The 17,066-nt window shown below is 39.6% G+C and overlaps 1 long non-coding RNA gene and 1 pseudogene across 3 annotated transcripts in view; both read right to left on the bottom strand.

Annotated features, from left to right (window-relative positions):
* Positions 1 to 17,066, bottom strand: part of LOC144527553 (excitatory amino acid transporter 3-like) — a 30,795-nt pseudogene that overhangs the window by 6,619 nt on the left and 7,110 nt on the right. The gene's annotated exons all lie outside the window — the stretch shown is intronic.
* On the bottom strand, positions 14,270 to 16,832 carry LOC144527591 (uncharacterized). Of its 2 annotated transcripts, XR_013502840.1 has the most exons (4): positions 16,340 to 16,832; positions 16,051 to 16,202; positions 14,759 to 14,854; positions 14,270 to 14,549 (listed from the first exon to the last, which is right to left on the bottom strand). It is a non-coding gene; the product is annotated as an uncharacterized LOC144527591 (long non-coding RNA). The 2 variants fall into 2 exon arrangements; XR_013502839.1 differs by having other exon boundaries at positions 16,051 to 16,832.

Below are 17,066 nucleotides of genomic sequence, written 5' to 3'. Positions count from 1 at the left end.
GCCACTGTTTGTGAGAAGATCCCCACTGTCACAGCAAGGCTGCAGACACAGCACCCGGAGGCTTTTATGATCATCTCTCATCACTGTCCTACTAGAAACAACAGGACAATTGATCTCCTGTATGCTAATGTGAGTGATGCATACAGAGCGACTCCCCTCCCCCCACTGGGGAAGTCTGATCACAACCTGGTTCACCTACAGCCACTGTACACTCCCCTGGTCCAACAACAGCCGGTGACAACTCGCACCATCAGGAGATGGTCCCCTGAGATGGAAAGTGCCCTGAGAGACTGTTACAACACCACAGTCTGGGATGTGCTGATCAACCCGCATGGTGAGGCCATAGAGGGGATGACACATTGTCTGACGGACTACCTGAACTTCTGCGCAGACGTGGTCTCCCCCATCAAGACTGTCCGCTGTTACCCTAATAACAAGCCATGGGTAACGTGGGTAGTCAAGGCTGTCCTCAACAAGAAGAAGGCTGCTTTCAGGAGCAGGGACAGGGAGGCCATGAAGGCAGCACAGCAGGAGGTGAAACACTGTGTGAGGGAAGCTAAGGACAGCTACAGAAAGAAGGTGGAGCAGAAGCTGAGGGAGAACAACATGAGGGAGGTCTGGGAAGGTGTGAGGACCATCACAGGTCACAACACAAAGACCAGAGCTACAGGGGGGACAATGGAGAGGGCGAATGAGCTGAATGACTTCTTCAACAGGTTTAACCAGCCCTTGTCCTTGTCCTCCCATCTGGATAAGGGAAGCGGCACAGTGAGGATCCTTTTTTTGGACTTCTCCAGTGCCTTCCATACCATCCGGCCCCCTATACTTCAGGACAAACTGAACAGGATGGGAGTGGACCCCTATCTGGTAGACTGGATCGAGGATTACCTCACTGACAGGCCACAGTACGTCAGGCTGAAGGACACCACGTCTGACACTGTGGTAAGCAGCACTGGAGCCCCCCAGGGCACAGTGCTGGCTCCTCTTCTCTTCACCCTGTACACCTCGGACTTCTGTTACAACTCGGAGCTGTGTCACATACAGAAGTAGGCTGATGACACAGCCATTGTTGGGTGTATCAGGGGTGACAGAGAGGAGGAGTATCGGAGTCTGGTGGGGGATTTTGCTCTCTGGTGTCGCACTAACTGCCTACAGCTCAACACCTCTAAGACGAAGGAGCTGGTCATTGACTTTGGGAGGTCCAGACCAAGACCAAGGCCGCGACCAGTCCTGCTAGAGGGAGCTGAGGTGGAGGCTGTGCAATCATACAAATACCTTGGCCTGTGGCTGGACAATAAACTGGACTGGACAACACACACCAGCCACCTGTACAGAAAGACACGAAGCAGGTTGTACTTCCTGAGGAGACTGCGGTCTTTCAACATCTGCAGCAAACTGCTGTTGATGTGTTACCAGTCTGTGGTTACCAGTGTCCTCTTCTACACTGTGGTGTGCTGGGGGGGGGGCAGCATATCCAAGAAGGACACCTCCAGACTGGATAAACTGATCAGGCGGGCCGGCTCTGTGGTCGGCATGAAGCTGGACTCCCTGGTGACGGTGGCAGAGAGGAGGACACTGGACAAACTGCTGGACATTACTGACAATGCCAGCCACCCCCTGCACACTGTCATCAGCAACCAGAGGAGCCTGTTCAGTGGAAGGCTGCTCCTTCCCCAGTGTAGGACCAACAGACTCAAGAACTCCTTTGTCCCTCATGCCATCATACTCTACAACTCCTCACTCGGGGCGAGGAGGAAATAGAATAAATAGGGTAAAGAGGACAGAACAGGAAGGAAGGGAAGGAGTGGTAGCCACTCACTCATTCACTGTGCAATAAATGAATAATCTACTCACATACATACCTGGACACTCTAACTGTTCTTAACTGCTAATTTATGCTAACTGTAATTTATTTATTAACTGTACAATAACACAATACCATACATAGTCCTATATATCTATATATTTATCTGTAGTTTATTGTTGTTTACTGTTTGTTTACTTTTTGTAAAAAAAAATTAATTGTAAAAGTTTATTGTCATTGTTATTCTTATACTGTATTTTTTCTATACTGTATTTTTTATTTTTTATACCTCTTTATTTAAAGAGTATTTTATATGCTGCTAAAATCTGCTGCTGGAAATCTAATTTCCTTGCGGGAGTCATCCCAAAAGGATCAATAAAGAGAAGTCTAAGTCTAAATAGCACAATTACACGCTGAAGTGAAAGAGGAAACTTGTTGTTCATCAATAAAAAGGGCATCTTTCCTAATAAAACCAATGACCAATATTTCTCTTACCTATAATCGCAGCTATCAGAGTAGTGCACAAAATGTATGCTGTAGAACGTAGAGCGATTTTCCTGGAAGAGTGAACGCTCAGACCAGAAACACCTAGGAAAAACAACAACATGAGCTACAATCTGCAGACTACAGTATGGAGGGTCAAGGTAATGTATTAGTCTTACATAAGAGTAGTTAATGGAGAGTGAGGGGAACACAGTTACATCTCAGTAATAACAAGTGACTTCAGGTGGGTTGGTTGAGACCAAGGTTATACAAGTTTCAACTTTTAATAAATGTAAATTAAATAAATTTTAGTTTTGACTTTTGGATTTCATTTTAGTTTATTTTTAGTGCACTGTCAGAGTGTGTTTTCTAGTTTTAGTTTACTTTCAGTTTTTCAGAAAGATTTAGTCGTAGTTTTTTTTCTCTCCAATACATTCAGAAGTGTTGCTGCTGAGGCCTTACTTGGTCTGGTATAACCAGTAGCTCATGGTGGCTAATGTTAGCTAACTTTAGGTAGATGTGGCCTCAGTGGCTGGTGTTCATCAAAAGTTACAAAGACTCACTTGAAGGTTTAACACTCTATATAGGTTTAATAAGTTTAAACTTGTCAAACCACCAGTATGTTCTTTTTAAATGCAGTGTGTACAACATGTATAACCAAATGTAACAGTTAACAGTGTGAGCATTACACCTGTGGCTTACCCATTATCACACTCGTAACAATGAGAGGAACGGTGTCCACCTGAAGCATCCGCATGAGCATTTCTCCTGGAAAGCCGATGTAGAGTTGGATGTTGCTGTCCACATGGCCATAGGCCTTGAGAGTCAAGCCCAGGGCAATGCCTGTGAGACAATAACAAAGAAATCTTTGAAATTCAGCACAAGGGTTTAAATAGCTGGGAATAACAGAGGTAAAACAAAACCCAAACCTTTTTACAAAAAGGGGGTTTTCTATTCAGTCAACCATAAAGCACAGGTGGAAAGCACATTAAATTGTTAAGCAAAGACACATTGACCAATAAAACCCTATGTCGTATTTAGGCTAAAATGCGTATCCCTATATGCTTTAAACACATTTAGACTGATTGGTCATTTTTAAAACAAATGGAGTGCATTTCTGTCTGACTGTCACAGCTGGTTTCTGAGCAGATATTTACTGTAGGTGCTATCTAACACTCTTTTTATGAATCTGATACATCTCTATCCACTTGTTTCTCCAGCAACCAATGGGTGGTGACCTACTTCCGCTTTCCGGTATTGTGTTTCTGGTTCAGCAGCTAACCTCTACTCGCTAAGTTGCTAGCGTACCATGATATTGACAGAGAAGGCAACATTACATTGATTAGCCAGAATTTGTTGTGTTTAAGTGTGTGGTATCTGAAGATTTACAACTTTGACTTAAGGATTGCCATATAAGGGAATTCCTATGAACTTTATCCTACTGTTGCTGAAACATTTGGAAACTGTTAACATTAGAAGGGGCCTCCTAAGACAGAAGATATTTTGTTGGAGCTATACCATGTATGGGGCCTTAAATGGTCAGTTCCCTACTCCAAGCATATACTCACACCCCCACTAAATGTACAGAATATATACAATGAGATAGCCGCAGAACTTCAGAGTGACAATATTTGAAGATTGGGTTGGTTGCCTCTCCGAGCTCCTGCAGAAGCTTGTAAAATTGATGCTGGAATCTTTGATGTAATAAACCTTTTTATAATCAAGAACAGTGTCAGCGAAGTTCCTTCTCCACACATCAGCAGCGCAGTGCTGCAACTAAATATACAACAAATCTGGCGTCACGTGATTCGGCTTTGTCGGCCTCAGACGCATCGCTTGTGGGGCTTCGGTGTGCGACTTCTGCTTCAAAGGCCAGCTGAATAGGGTGAGTGTTCCTCACATTTTTGGGGTGGCAGTCATTCATGGGAGCTGCGCACGCGTGTGTGTGTGTGTGTGTGTCAGGCCGCATTGAAAAGAAACCTGTGTGTGCAGCTGCGGTACTGTGTGTGTTGATGTGGGGGCTGGGACTTTGTTTCAAATTTCTTTGCATTGTGATAAAAAATAAAAAAGGGGGAGTGTGTGAGTGTAATTACGATAGAGAAATAAAGGAAAAGGAAATTAAAGTGAAGAACATAATGTGTAGAATAGTTTAAAAGAGTGTTAACCCTGGGCCCAAGGGAATTTGGCTTAAAAAGAAAAAGAAAAAACAACAGAGAAATAGAGGAAAAGGAAAATAAAGCAAAGGATTAAGGAATAAATAAATAAGAGGAAATAAGAGAAAATAAAAGGAATAAAGAAATAAGGATTAGGCCTACTTAGGACGCCGTAGATTAGGAATAAAAGCCCTTGAAGAAAGGCAATTTTAGAAGGGCCGTAATCTTGAACTTTTACTAGATAAAAAGTTTAAGTCAGTTCTGGGAACTGAGGTGTAGAATACAATTCAATTGTATGTTTGCCAATCGATTCATTGTTATCTCTCTCTCATTGGAAGTCTACACCTAGGTGGCAAAAATGTAGGAAATAATAAGGAAAAAGGAATAAGGAACAAAGAATACGGCGGAAAGCATGCTCTTTTTATGAATTGTAGAATGAATAATGTTGACTTTTTGTGTGTATGAGAGAGTGTGTGTGAACAGCGGTGGTTTTTGATGTGTGTGATAGGCTGTACATGTGTGATTTATGTCATGAGGATATCCTATATTAGATATATATATATATATGTATATATGTATATATATATGTATATGTATATATGTATATATATATGTATATATGTATATGTGTATATATATATATATGTATATACATATATATATATATATATATATATATATATGTGTGTGTGTTTTGGTTGAAAACAGGAGTTTTAGTTATCTATAAGGAAAGATATTCTGTTCATTACGGCTAAAACTATGAGTCTCATTTGAAGAGAACGTTTTCAAATTGTTAAAACGTATGAGCCTTTTAGGAAGGACTTTGTTTAATCAGGTAAAAAAACATAAAATGATATGAGTCTCTAGGAGGACTTTGTTTAACAGTCTATGAATCTTTAAACTTATGAGATCCCTTTGGAGGATGTGAAAATAGATTAGGCGATAGTAAAATTAAGAAGCTTCAAATTAGAATTTGTGTTTTATGTTTTTGTGTTGGTTTGTTCATTTTGTTCCGTGTCACTGTTGTTTTATGAATGTGGTCTGTTGGGTAAAAATAGAGAGGCAGCTGGTCTGTCTGCTGAGGATCATTAAGTCCTCTATGATTTCTTTGTGATCGCTTAAACTGCTTTGTGATAGTGTATCGCTATTTGCAATATCTGCCGCTTTGAAACGGGTAAGATTAAGAAATTCTATGTTGAAGTGGGTTTGAGTTATTCTTCAGGTATCCTCCTTGGTTGGTTGTGTGCTTGGGAGCTCATCTCATTCTGAGATCACACTGGCGAATGGACTGCACATGTCTAAAATTCTAGGAATGCAAGTTTTCACAGACAGTCTAGGCCACTCCTTGCCTGCACTTGGGTGCAGAGGCAGAGCAACAAAAAAAGGAAGGGGGATTTTTTGAGTGCAGCCCAGTAAAATATTCGGTGACTGTTGCTTGACTGTGAATTAAGTTAAATTATTGTTTATTAATTAAATTTATAAATAAGAGTTATGTTAACAGATAAATAAGAAATTGTTATTATAGTGATTAAAAGTGTTCTCGAGTTAAGTTTATTATTTCTATTAAATGTGATTATTTCTTAAACTTGAAAGTAAACACAGGTATGTTTAAAAAGATAGGAAAATATATTGTGATTACTTAAATAGTTAAAAACTGTATTTAAAAAAAAAAGATATGGTTACATTTTGGTTGATGATATAGATAATCAATATGCAAGGTTGAATAAGTTTGTATGAAGCAAGTGTGTTCAACAAGAGATTGAATCTTTATTCTTTTATTTATATCTGTACTTGAGTACTAAAGAGGCAGTTGGAACTGAGTTTGTCAGTTCCTGAGGAGAATTGGTGTAGTTGCCAAAACCATTAAAGTAAAAGAAAAAGATAAAAGAGGAATGAAATAGAAAGAAATAAAAGAGAACCATTAAAATAGGGACAATATACATACAAAGGATAACTACAAATGTGGCCTAAATATAAAAGATGTAATTAAGAAAAAGAGATTAACAGCTGGCATAGGTGATTTGCTGGAACCCACACCAGTGTTTGATCACCCTGGAATTCAGAATTCCAGCCTCTATACCTCTATTGAAAGTAAGAGATGAGAGGACTGATTGATGGGCTTCAGGATTGTCGCCTCTGCCATTTTAAAATGTTGGATCACTTGTTTTGAGTGGCGAGGCATCTAAAATGATTTTACTTTGAATAAAATAATTTAACATTTGATAATTTTATAAGGTTTTTGACTTTGCTAAGGTTCCCCACTGTCACATGTGGTCACGTCATTGTGTCAAGGAAATGAGTGACATTTGTGAAGATGGAAAATGAATGAACAGCAAGTTAATTCAATCTAATAAAACAGACAGTTAATTCATATACTTTGTATATTAAATGGGTAACAATTGTTACAAAAGATAGTCAGGAAAGTTGAGAGAAGATGGTAAGTGTATGCTGTAGAAAGGGAAAAGAAAGTTTTATGAGACAATGGGGGGAAAAAAGGTATCACTTTAAGGGAAAGTTAAGTGTACTAAGTTGGTTAAAGACAGAAAGAGAGTGTTAAGTGACAGAAAGACAAAGAAAGAGAATGTACTTTTGAATTAGGATAATGGAGTTCATATTAATATTGTTGTTACAGAGACAACTGTAGCACTTGGGCTCCAATCTACAGGAGGGTAAACGTTTAGATGAGAATGGTATACATAGAATAGTATATAGAATAGAACTGCTATACCACAAGCACCAAAACAAATTATGTAATTTTCAGGAATGACTAATGGTAATTTCCAAGATGAATTGCTCATGTAAAATAAAAAAATGAATTAGGATTTGTGTAGAACAAACATATGTTTATGAAATATGATGTTTTATTGTTGTTAAACTGCCCAACAAATATATAGGCCTAGGAGTTTGGTTGAAATGATTAGCTGCTTAAATACTTAGTTGATTGATAGAACTACTGTGGTCATTTCCAGTTCAAAAATGTGGGGACCTTTCTGTGTTGTTACTTTTAGTATTTGAAGTGCATATTTTATGATACTTTTCTTAGGTAATATTATTGTATGGTTAAAGTACAAGTAATGCTTCTCGGAGGTGTTGTGTTTTGTGTTTATTCAGTGTGCCTCAATGGATGTCAGAGCGGACCTGTCTCACTCCCCTACAAGCTGATTCAGCATTCCATTCTGTGGGCAACTTTGGCCCCATCCCCACACACTTACACCAGAAACGCATCTGGAGCTGGAGCAGCAGAGAAGGAGGGGCGACAGATTTGCAACTGTCCATGATTGAGTGGTTGAAGTGGACACCTAGATGGTTTTCAGGGCATGACCAGAGACTGACATTAAAGAAGTAACATCACACATGCCTACAAAGTATTTTGGTGAAACATTCACAGATGTACTAATAATTGAGAGAGGACAAGCTGAAACGACCATAAAGATGAATCCAAGCTCCAAAAATAAGAAGAAAAGGAAACGCCTGGAAACTAAGAGCAGACAGAGGTTCAGGAGGATGGAATTTCAAGATGATGATGATGATGATGATGATGATCAGAGTGGTTCAGAAGAGATCATGGGTGGATATGACCCTGTGATCAGACGAATGTTGGCTAGAGCGGAAGAAAGAGGTGATGAAAAATGGAGGAAATGAAAAGAGACAAGAGATCAGACCTCTGATGGAAGTGAAAATGGAGACAGTGATGGAGAAGAGGAGATTAAAGGAGCTACAGGATCATGTTCTACAACAACTGAGTTAGAAGAAGTTGAAAGAGACATGGAGCGGTGCGTGTCATACTTGGAGAAGCTGAAGATACAGAGGGACAAATTGCTGAAAAAAGGACCCAGAAAGTGGAGAAGAAGTATGCATTGCATTCAAGAGAAGGAAAGGCAAGCAGGAAGATGCTGCCAGTGATCATTCAAGGACAGAATTTGGAGTATAAGCCTTTGCAGAACACCGATATGTCAGATATTCTTGATAAGTTGCCTACTCTTCAAGAAGGAGCACATCCTTGGATTGCAAAGTTGGAAGAAATGTCGATAGAGACACAGTTTGCCATAGGAGATATTAAGAGACTTTTGGCTAATCTTGTTGGGGTTCCAGCTATGGAATAAATCTTTCAGAGAGCTGGACTTAATCAATATGTAGGGACTTCTGTATATGATCCTGAGTTGTTGGCCGCAAGTAGAGGATGGCTGTGGGGAGCGCTGAGAGATGCATATCCAACAAATGTGCATCCAGACAACATTCTGATTGAACCACTGGGACAGGAAGAAAATCCGAGAGCTTATGTGTCAAGAGCTCACCAGGTGTGGAGAAATATTACGGGAAATGATCCAGATCTGAGCCAACTGGAGCAGTCAATTTTGCGAACCAAACTGCAAAAGGGGCTGCCCTTACCAGTAAGGAGTAAGCTAGCAGAAGTGGTTGGACTTGGAAGCATGGAAAAAACAGTTTATACAGATCATATAGTCCATCAAGTGAAGCTATATAGAAATGAGCAGAAAGAACAAGACCGAGAAACTACCAGAAAACTCAATCAAATACAACGGGTGGAGAATAAGAAGAAGGAGCTTCGGAGGCTTTGGTTATGCAAAATCAGTGTTCACCAAATCAACAATCACCACCACAACTGCAGCCAAATCAGGTCCAACCTCAATTGTCCCAATCACCATTAGTGATTCCAGTTGTTTTATATCCACAGCCAGTTTTTGGACAGATACAGAATTGGAGAAGAAGAGGAGAAAGCTAGTCAGTTAACTGTGTTGGAAATGGCTAGCAGCAGCAGAGTTAGCAGCAGCAATGAAGAAAAAGGTGGATTGATTCAATGAAAGAAACATTTGATTTATCCAAGACAACCATGGACAAAGTGGAACTGCAATAGTAACTAGCAACATTTTGATCAAATACATTCTGTATCCGTGCCATGCTGCATTTCAAACCAAATTCATAATCACTTGTAAGTAAATAAATAATTCTAACCTGTCTATCAGAATCCTCCCATTAACCTTAGAAAGGACACTAGTGAGAGGTGCAGACCTACAAACATTACTAATAATGCCACCTGTTTTATCTTTTATAACAGGAACCAACAGCACTAAGCTTATAATGTTACAGTCAGGCAGAATGCATTTACTAGAAAGTCAGTAAAACAAGTGGCAAAAGAGATCAGCAGTTGATTCCCCAGCTCTGAAAGGATTCAGGATGAAGCGTAACTGTCCTGTCTGCATCATGTGTCTCATGTATGTAGATACACACAATCAATGATCATTCGTCAAAGAAATTAATGTTAATAACTCACTGTAAATGGTTTATTATTGTGGCCACTCTAAAATAAAACTGTAATGATTTAAATTGTCCACTAGATAAAGCTGTTTAACCTGCTGAGACCAGAGTAGTCTGTAGCTTATAACGTTAACCGGCTGCCTATGAACAACATTTGAGAGCTTCTAAGTATCTACCAGGAATTTATTTTCTTAATACTTTGCAGGCACAATTTTTGGCAACAGCTGCTATCAAACTCAAGTATGCCTATGTAGTTATCACTTACCCAGGATAACAGCCGCTTGATTTGAAAACAGAAACTTATTCTCCAGAATGTAAGGCCAGCATGTCTTGATGAAATCCCTCCAGCTTCTGGTGCCAGAAGTGATTTCCTCCTCAGTAACGTTGTTCTCCATGGTCATGCAGCCGAGTTAGCTAAAAGTAGGCAAACTCACTTCAGCTAGCTAATATTGAGGACTAAACGGTCAGCTAAACATATTCTAGCTCAGTACTCTGTCTGTTTGCTCTTTTGTTTTGATTCAAAACCGATACTGAAGATAGAACTCTGACAAATGTCATGACAATCACAAACTACAAAAGAAAACAGGTCAGACTCCCTGATTCTTTACTCTAACCATGACACCTACCTACCTAACTATCTACCTACCTACCTACCTACCTATCTACCTACCATCTACCTATCTACCATCTACCTACCTACCAAAGTACATTTACTCAAGTACTTCAATTACTCTACTTGAGTACGTCCATTGTATGATACTCTTCTTCTGCATATAGAAATATTGTAGTTTTTACTACACTAACTACATTTATTTAACTACAAAACATTATCTATCTATCTATCTATCTATCTATCTATCTATCTATCTATCTATCTATCTATCTATCTATCTATCTATCTATCGATCTATCTATCTATCTATCTATCTATTTATCTATCTATCTATCTATCTGTCTGTCTGTCTATATATCTATCTTTCTATCGATCTATCTATCTATATCGATTGTTTCTAATAGGAGATAATAAAATAACTAAATAGAGTGCTTTTTGCTATATGTGCACATAGACACCGCAGTCTCAGCAGGCCATATTGGTGCTAGCTGACATGATAGATATTTTTCACTAAATACTGTAACCCTGTTTTGGTACAGTATATCGCAATCTCAATATATAGGCTATCTCTTAGTTGGATTGAGGTTTGTGTACACTGCTATAGGTTTTACCACTCCACTGTCATGGACTCTGTGCTCCTACTTAATTACTGTGATTTTTGGGACTGATTACAGTTTTTCTCAATCGCTTTGGCACATTTACTGAAACAAACTTACAATTGTCAAAACACTAAGTACAATCCTCACACCACGTGGTACATTCAGCACGTCACTCTATTAGGGGTTGGAATCACCAGAGGCCTTACGATACGATATCATGATACTTATGTCACGATACCATGTTATTGCGATTTTAAACATATTGCAATTTTCTGCGATATATTGCAATTTATTACCTTTTTTCCAACTTCAAATCTTTCCCAATTTCAAATGATGTCCCCAAAAGGAAACTTTGTCAACATCTGTTTTATCTAAAAAGATGCATTTCTCTGTTTGTTCATCTCACTTTAATTTGATTGCTGCAAAATGGGATTGTCAAGCAGACACACTGACCAACACATATATAATAATAGATCGATACTTGTTGTCTGTGTATCGATACAGTATTGCCACGGAAAATATTGCGATACTATGCTGTATCGATTTTATATAAATCCATCAATGAATACATCTTTGTCATCAAAACAAAAGGTTCCTTAATCATTGCTTGGACCAAGATGATTGTCAAATGACCGTGTACTCTGAAAAGGTGATAGTTACCCTCTGTAATATTGTACAATTGCTAACATTGTATATTTAGGCAGCTGAATAGTATTGATGTCAGCCATGGCAAACACTATACTTTCAACAAAACATTAATTTCTCATTGTATGTACACACCAGCCAACCCGCAAATACATAGAAACATGACAACACAACGTACAAGAAAGCTTGTACAGAAAAAAGATATACAGCAGCAAAATGATCAGGAACTACTGTACAATATGTTCAAGACCAAAGAAAACAGGCTGCACTCTCCGACCAGCCTCTGTCATGCTTACATACCATGGTTGATTACATGATCTATAATTGTTGCCCGTATCTCATTTGATATGTCTCTGTGCCTTTGCCTTTCTCCGGCTCTTCCTTGTCCTCTGTGCCCCCCTCTCCCTCTCCCCTTCCTCTTGCACTGGCAGGCTCTTGCCCCTGTCTGTCTCCTGCATGCTCTATATTCCACAGCTGTAAAATGTAGTCTTATACCCTTGCAGTATACAGTAAATGTGTTTGAGAACTGATTGGATACAGTATGAGTTTCAGCTAAATTGGACAGCATTTGCGTTTGGTTGCTCTAAATTGTGAGGAAATTGAATTGTTCCCCATCTAGCCTAAATCTATCAATATGAACTCTTACAACAATACCACATCATTCTTAAATTACCCTTTTAAAACAAAATCACTATCACTAATCACTAGTGTAGGCACTAAGCCATATGAAATGTTGGCATTGATTTATATGAATTTAAAACATTTTTTTTTTAAATATCAATTAGGACTTTTAAAAGATGTGTCACTGCTGTTTTGTCACTAATCAGCATCAATGTTTCATCAACTCTTGGAAACCTACCATGTTAACTTTTAAGTAAAACTTTAACATTGCTGGGTAAGTTTTCTGACTCAGCTTCATCATCTTCATCGTCATCACATGTAGTCTGAGATGAATTTGCGAACCAGCAGTTGCTACATGCAACAGAGCCCTCAATGTCATGCCTCTTGCATGTGCACCTTAGGCCAGAGATCTTCAACAGGGGGTCCGGAGCCCCAAATTATTATTATTATAATTATAATTATTGTTCACTTTTGAAGGTTTTTTCCAGAATAAAATGTCTTAACATGTATCCAAATAGTATTAGCAAATATAAATCCCCACTGATGACAGGCTTACTGGCCTATAGGTAAGGTAGTCACTAAGATAGCTATCCACAGATACAGTATATCCTAAGGATTCACTGTGCCACATGTACATATGTGCAACATTTAAAGATGATTTATAAAATCATGCCCACAATTATTCTTTTAATAGCTTAGTATTCTATGCACTAAAAAAGTATAAAGGCTGTAAACCGCCCTACACTTTATTGTAGGCCCAGTTTAATATGCAACTTCATTTTATACAATATATGTAGTAGTGGCTCCCTGATCTCTTTTTCAGTTAAGGGGTCCTTGGTTTAAAAAACGTTGAAGACCCCTGCCTTAGGCTGCTGCAGTCTGTCTTGCAGGTGCATCTAATGACATGTTCACATGTCAGTTGTTAACCCTTAGATGCATGAGTGACTGGAACCTACACTCTTCCATAAGTGGAACCCCCCCCCCATATTATAACCAATGTGTTTTATAGAATAAAGGTATGCCATTTTCATAATTTTGGTTTAGAATAATGGTTTGTATTATTTTTTGGAATTGGTCCACATAACAATGATTTCACATTTCAAATATGTTTATTTGTCACTTTTTTTAAACAGATTTTGAACATCAATAGGATACCAGGCTACCTAACATGTTAGATGTCATTAGAGGCAAGCTAGAATCATAGCAAGAGTCTGTCTCTCCATGTTTATGCGCATCAAGCTACTCAATTATGTCAACAACAACCAATACACATATCCGCTTGTTAAGATGTGACGTTTCAACGTTCTGATAATGCTGTTTCTGGGTCCAAGGTCCGAAACTACGGCGTTGAGACTTGTCTTTTCAACATGCCGCAATGCTGTGGCACTCAGTGGCACCGTGACGAATACCAGGGAGGGGGAGAAGATAACAGAGTCGCCAAGGAAGTTAAAACGAGAATTAAAACGACAACGCGGCAAAGCAATAAGACCAAAGTTAATGTTGGAGTGGCTTTTCCAAGATGGAAAGCGCTCATAAGGAGCAAGGATTTCAAAAAGGGACGCCGAAGTTGCCTGCTTTCTTCTCGACAGGTCATTCTGCCTATTTGTGTAAATTCAAAGTTTTATAGTTGCTTGGCTAACTATAGCATGGTTGTGCGTAACGCTAGAACGATGTCTAGGATACTTTTCCTCACGTCAGTGTAACATAAACGTAATCATATGTGTTGTGATTTCCCTGGCAGACAACTCACATCATGCAGTTGTAACACAGACTAGCTACAGCTAGAACAGCTGTGTGTAAACGATGAAGATACTAAGAGCTCATTTCGGTTTCATTGACATTGTTCATATTGCTCAGAGAAATATATTAAAAACACAAACCTCTGTTGCTTCTCTCCTACGCTGTAAACATTGCCTTACACTATTAATCTCGTACAATATACAGAATAACGATAGCACTGATACTTTACTAACATTAGCTTGCATATGTTTGGAAACCTGATAACTGATGTTAGCAATGAAATGGTACCAAAATAACGTAAAACTGTTATTACACTGGAAGGAACACTCACGGACAATTCAATAACTACCATTTATTACATCAATTCAATAACTACAGCACATCTGCTGCATCAATGCAATTCAAATTAAGTCCACCCTATTTGTCCCTGTTGTACTCTGAGTTGACACTACACATTCTGGTCATCGCTGTCTTGGTCTGACAGATATTCTGGTGGGGTGCACAGGATCTGGAGACCAATGTCCTCGCTCTGGGACGCATCACTGTGGAAAATGTCCTCATCAGAGGCCTGGCTGTTGACGTTGACCTGAATATTTTCAAGATTCACAGCATCCCTCCTAGCCAAAAAAAAAACACAACACGGCCGTCAATGGTGTGAGAAGATCAGCATAATAGATTTGATTTAGGCAGCAGATTTCTGATCCTCCATTCTGCTACTAGCCTCATATTAATCATTTGTATCAGATTGAAAAATTTAGACATATTTCTGCAAATGTACTGGGTTAAAAAACAACAACACAAACACTAAGACCATGTAGACCTGTACCTTGTCATGTGTTCCAGTTCTTGTGTCGACACTCTGTAAATGAGTGCTGCGCCATAGCAGTTTCCCATGACATTGACAGCAGTGTTGCAGCGGTCTCTGAAAGGCAAAAACAGCATCAGACTATGAAAGCAGAGGATATATGCTGTTTACATGGATTCTGTTTCTTTCTTTCTCTCTTTGGACTTCTAAAATGTTGCGTAGCTGACTGAACAAAAAGACAAAACATATCTAATATATATTAATAATATATAACTAATATATGACCCATTTAGCATGAAGAATAAAGGAGGTGATAAGAACTAGTTGACAAATCTGACACATGATCAAAATGCTGTTTAGTAATGATTTCAACTGTGACGATTTAAAATTACATTTCAAAAACTTTATTTTATTTAAATTATTTAAATTATTGAAATGCTGACGGTATCCCGTCAGATACCGGGCACCGGTGCCATATTAGCATTTAACATGCTCCGTTAACATGAACCGAAAATTGCGTCGCATATATCTTTTCACGGCAAACGCGCGTGTGTAGAAAGCGGTCACAGAACAGATGAAATGTTGTGTTGCGCACAAACGTAGTGATTAAACTTTACGGAGACAATCAAATAAAATATTGAATTCTTTTGAAATTAGATTTTCCAGTTTTGTAAGTTTTGATTTATTTTTATATACTAAAAAATGTTGAACAGTTGGTTGCCAAAGGGGCCAACACAGGCCACAAAACTGTTCCTAATTGACTCAATCTGGTTGTCAAGGGCAACCGGGCAACCCTTATGTAGAGCCCTGTGATGGACATCCGGCCTAAATGAGGGACATCCGGCGGAATTTCCGGCAGAACCGGAACTATCCCAGAAGTGAAAACGTCGTCGATATAGACTAACTTACAGCCGATTTACAGTTACATTTGTCTCAGGTTTTAATGGAGCAACCCCATTTGGTAAACCACTAGTTTAAAACTAGGTAATAGATGTAAGGAAGGACTTTGCACACAAATGTAGTAATGGATCTAGGAATAGCATGGCGCAAACCAATCCAGGAGCAGAAAAGGCAGCTGTAGTAATCAATTCTTTACATTTTGTATCAATTTCTTAACTGCTGATTAAACTTACAGGAGCCATTCTACAACCACTAGAGTGGAGGCTTCCTTTGCAGGTAAGAGTAAATTGATGTAATACCGCACCCGCTGCGCGGATTCTCCGACCAATCTCCCACTCCATTGTCCCCTCACTCGCGAACAAGACCCCAAGGTATTTGAACTCCTTCACTTGGAGTAAGGACTCATTCCCTACCTGGAGTAGGCACTCCATCGATTTCCTGCTGAGAACCATGGCCTCAGATTTAGAGGTGCTGATCCTCATCCTAGCCGCTTCACACTCGGCTGTGAACCGATCCAGTGAGTGCTGAAGGTCACAGGCCGATGATGCCATCAGGACCACATCATCTGCAAAGAGCAGCGATGAGATCCCCAGCCCACTGAACTACAACCCCTCCCCACCCCGACTACGCCTTGATATCCTGTCCATAAATATTACAAAGGATTGATGACAAAGCGCAGCCCTGGCGGAGGCCAACCCTCACCTGAAACGAGTCCGACTTACTGCCGAGAACCCGGGCACAGCTCTCACTTTGGTCGTACAGAGATTGGATAGCCCTGAGAAGAGACCCCCTCACCCCATACTCCCGCAGCACCTCCCACAGTATCTCCCGGGGGACCCGGTCATACGCCTTCTCCAAATCCACGAAACACATGTAGACTTGCGAGAGTGAAGATCTGGTCCATTGTTCCACGACCAGGACGGAATCCACATTGTTCCTCTTCAATCTGAGGTTCGAATATCAGCCGAACCCTCCTTTCCAGCACCTTGGAGTAGACTTGCTATGAAGATGATGCTATGATTTCCTTAAGAAAAGAAAGAGTGGCTTACGCAACGGTAAGTAAGTGGGCGAAGTCCAGTTGAATTTTGTTGAGTTGGGCAATGAAAACTGCTGCGACCACTTCATAAATGGCAGATCCGTTCAAGTTGAGGCTGGTCCCAATGGGCAGTATGAAGCGAGTAATTCTTTGGTCGATCTTCAGTCGGTCCTCACAACATTCGAAAGTGACTGGCAGTGTGGCAGAGCTTGGAGAAACACAATGCATCCTCTGTTAGTGCACTATTATTACAAATGTCAATCTCTCAAAAATGTTACTGATTAATTAACTAATAACAGAGAGGATGAAGTCACAGCTCTCTGTGATACTACCAGTGCTGTAGTCAAGACCCATACATTTGCAGTGATTATCTGCAAAGATAATCACTGCAAA

The sequence above is a fragment of the Sander vitreus genome, chromosome 2 (assembly GCF_031162955.1).
Source record: "Sander vitreus isolate 19-12246 chromosome 2, sanVit1, whole genome shotgun sequence".
Classification (NCBI taxonomy): domain Eukaryota; kingdom Metazoa; phylum Chordata; class Actinopteri; order Perciformes; family Percidae; genus Sander; species Sander vitreus.
The sequence above is the reverse complement of the archived record's forward strand: the minus strand, read 5'-3'. Positions and strand labels throughout refer to the sequence as shown.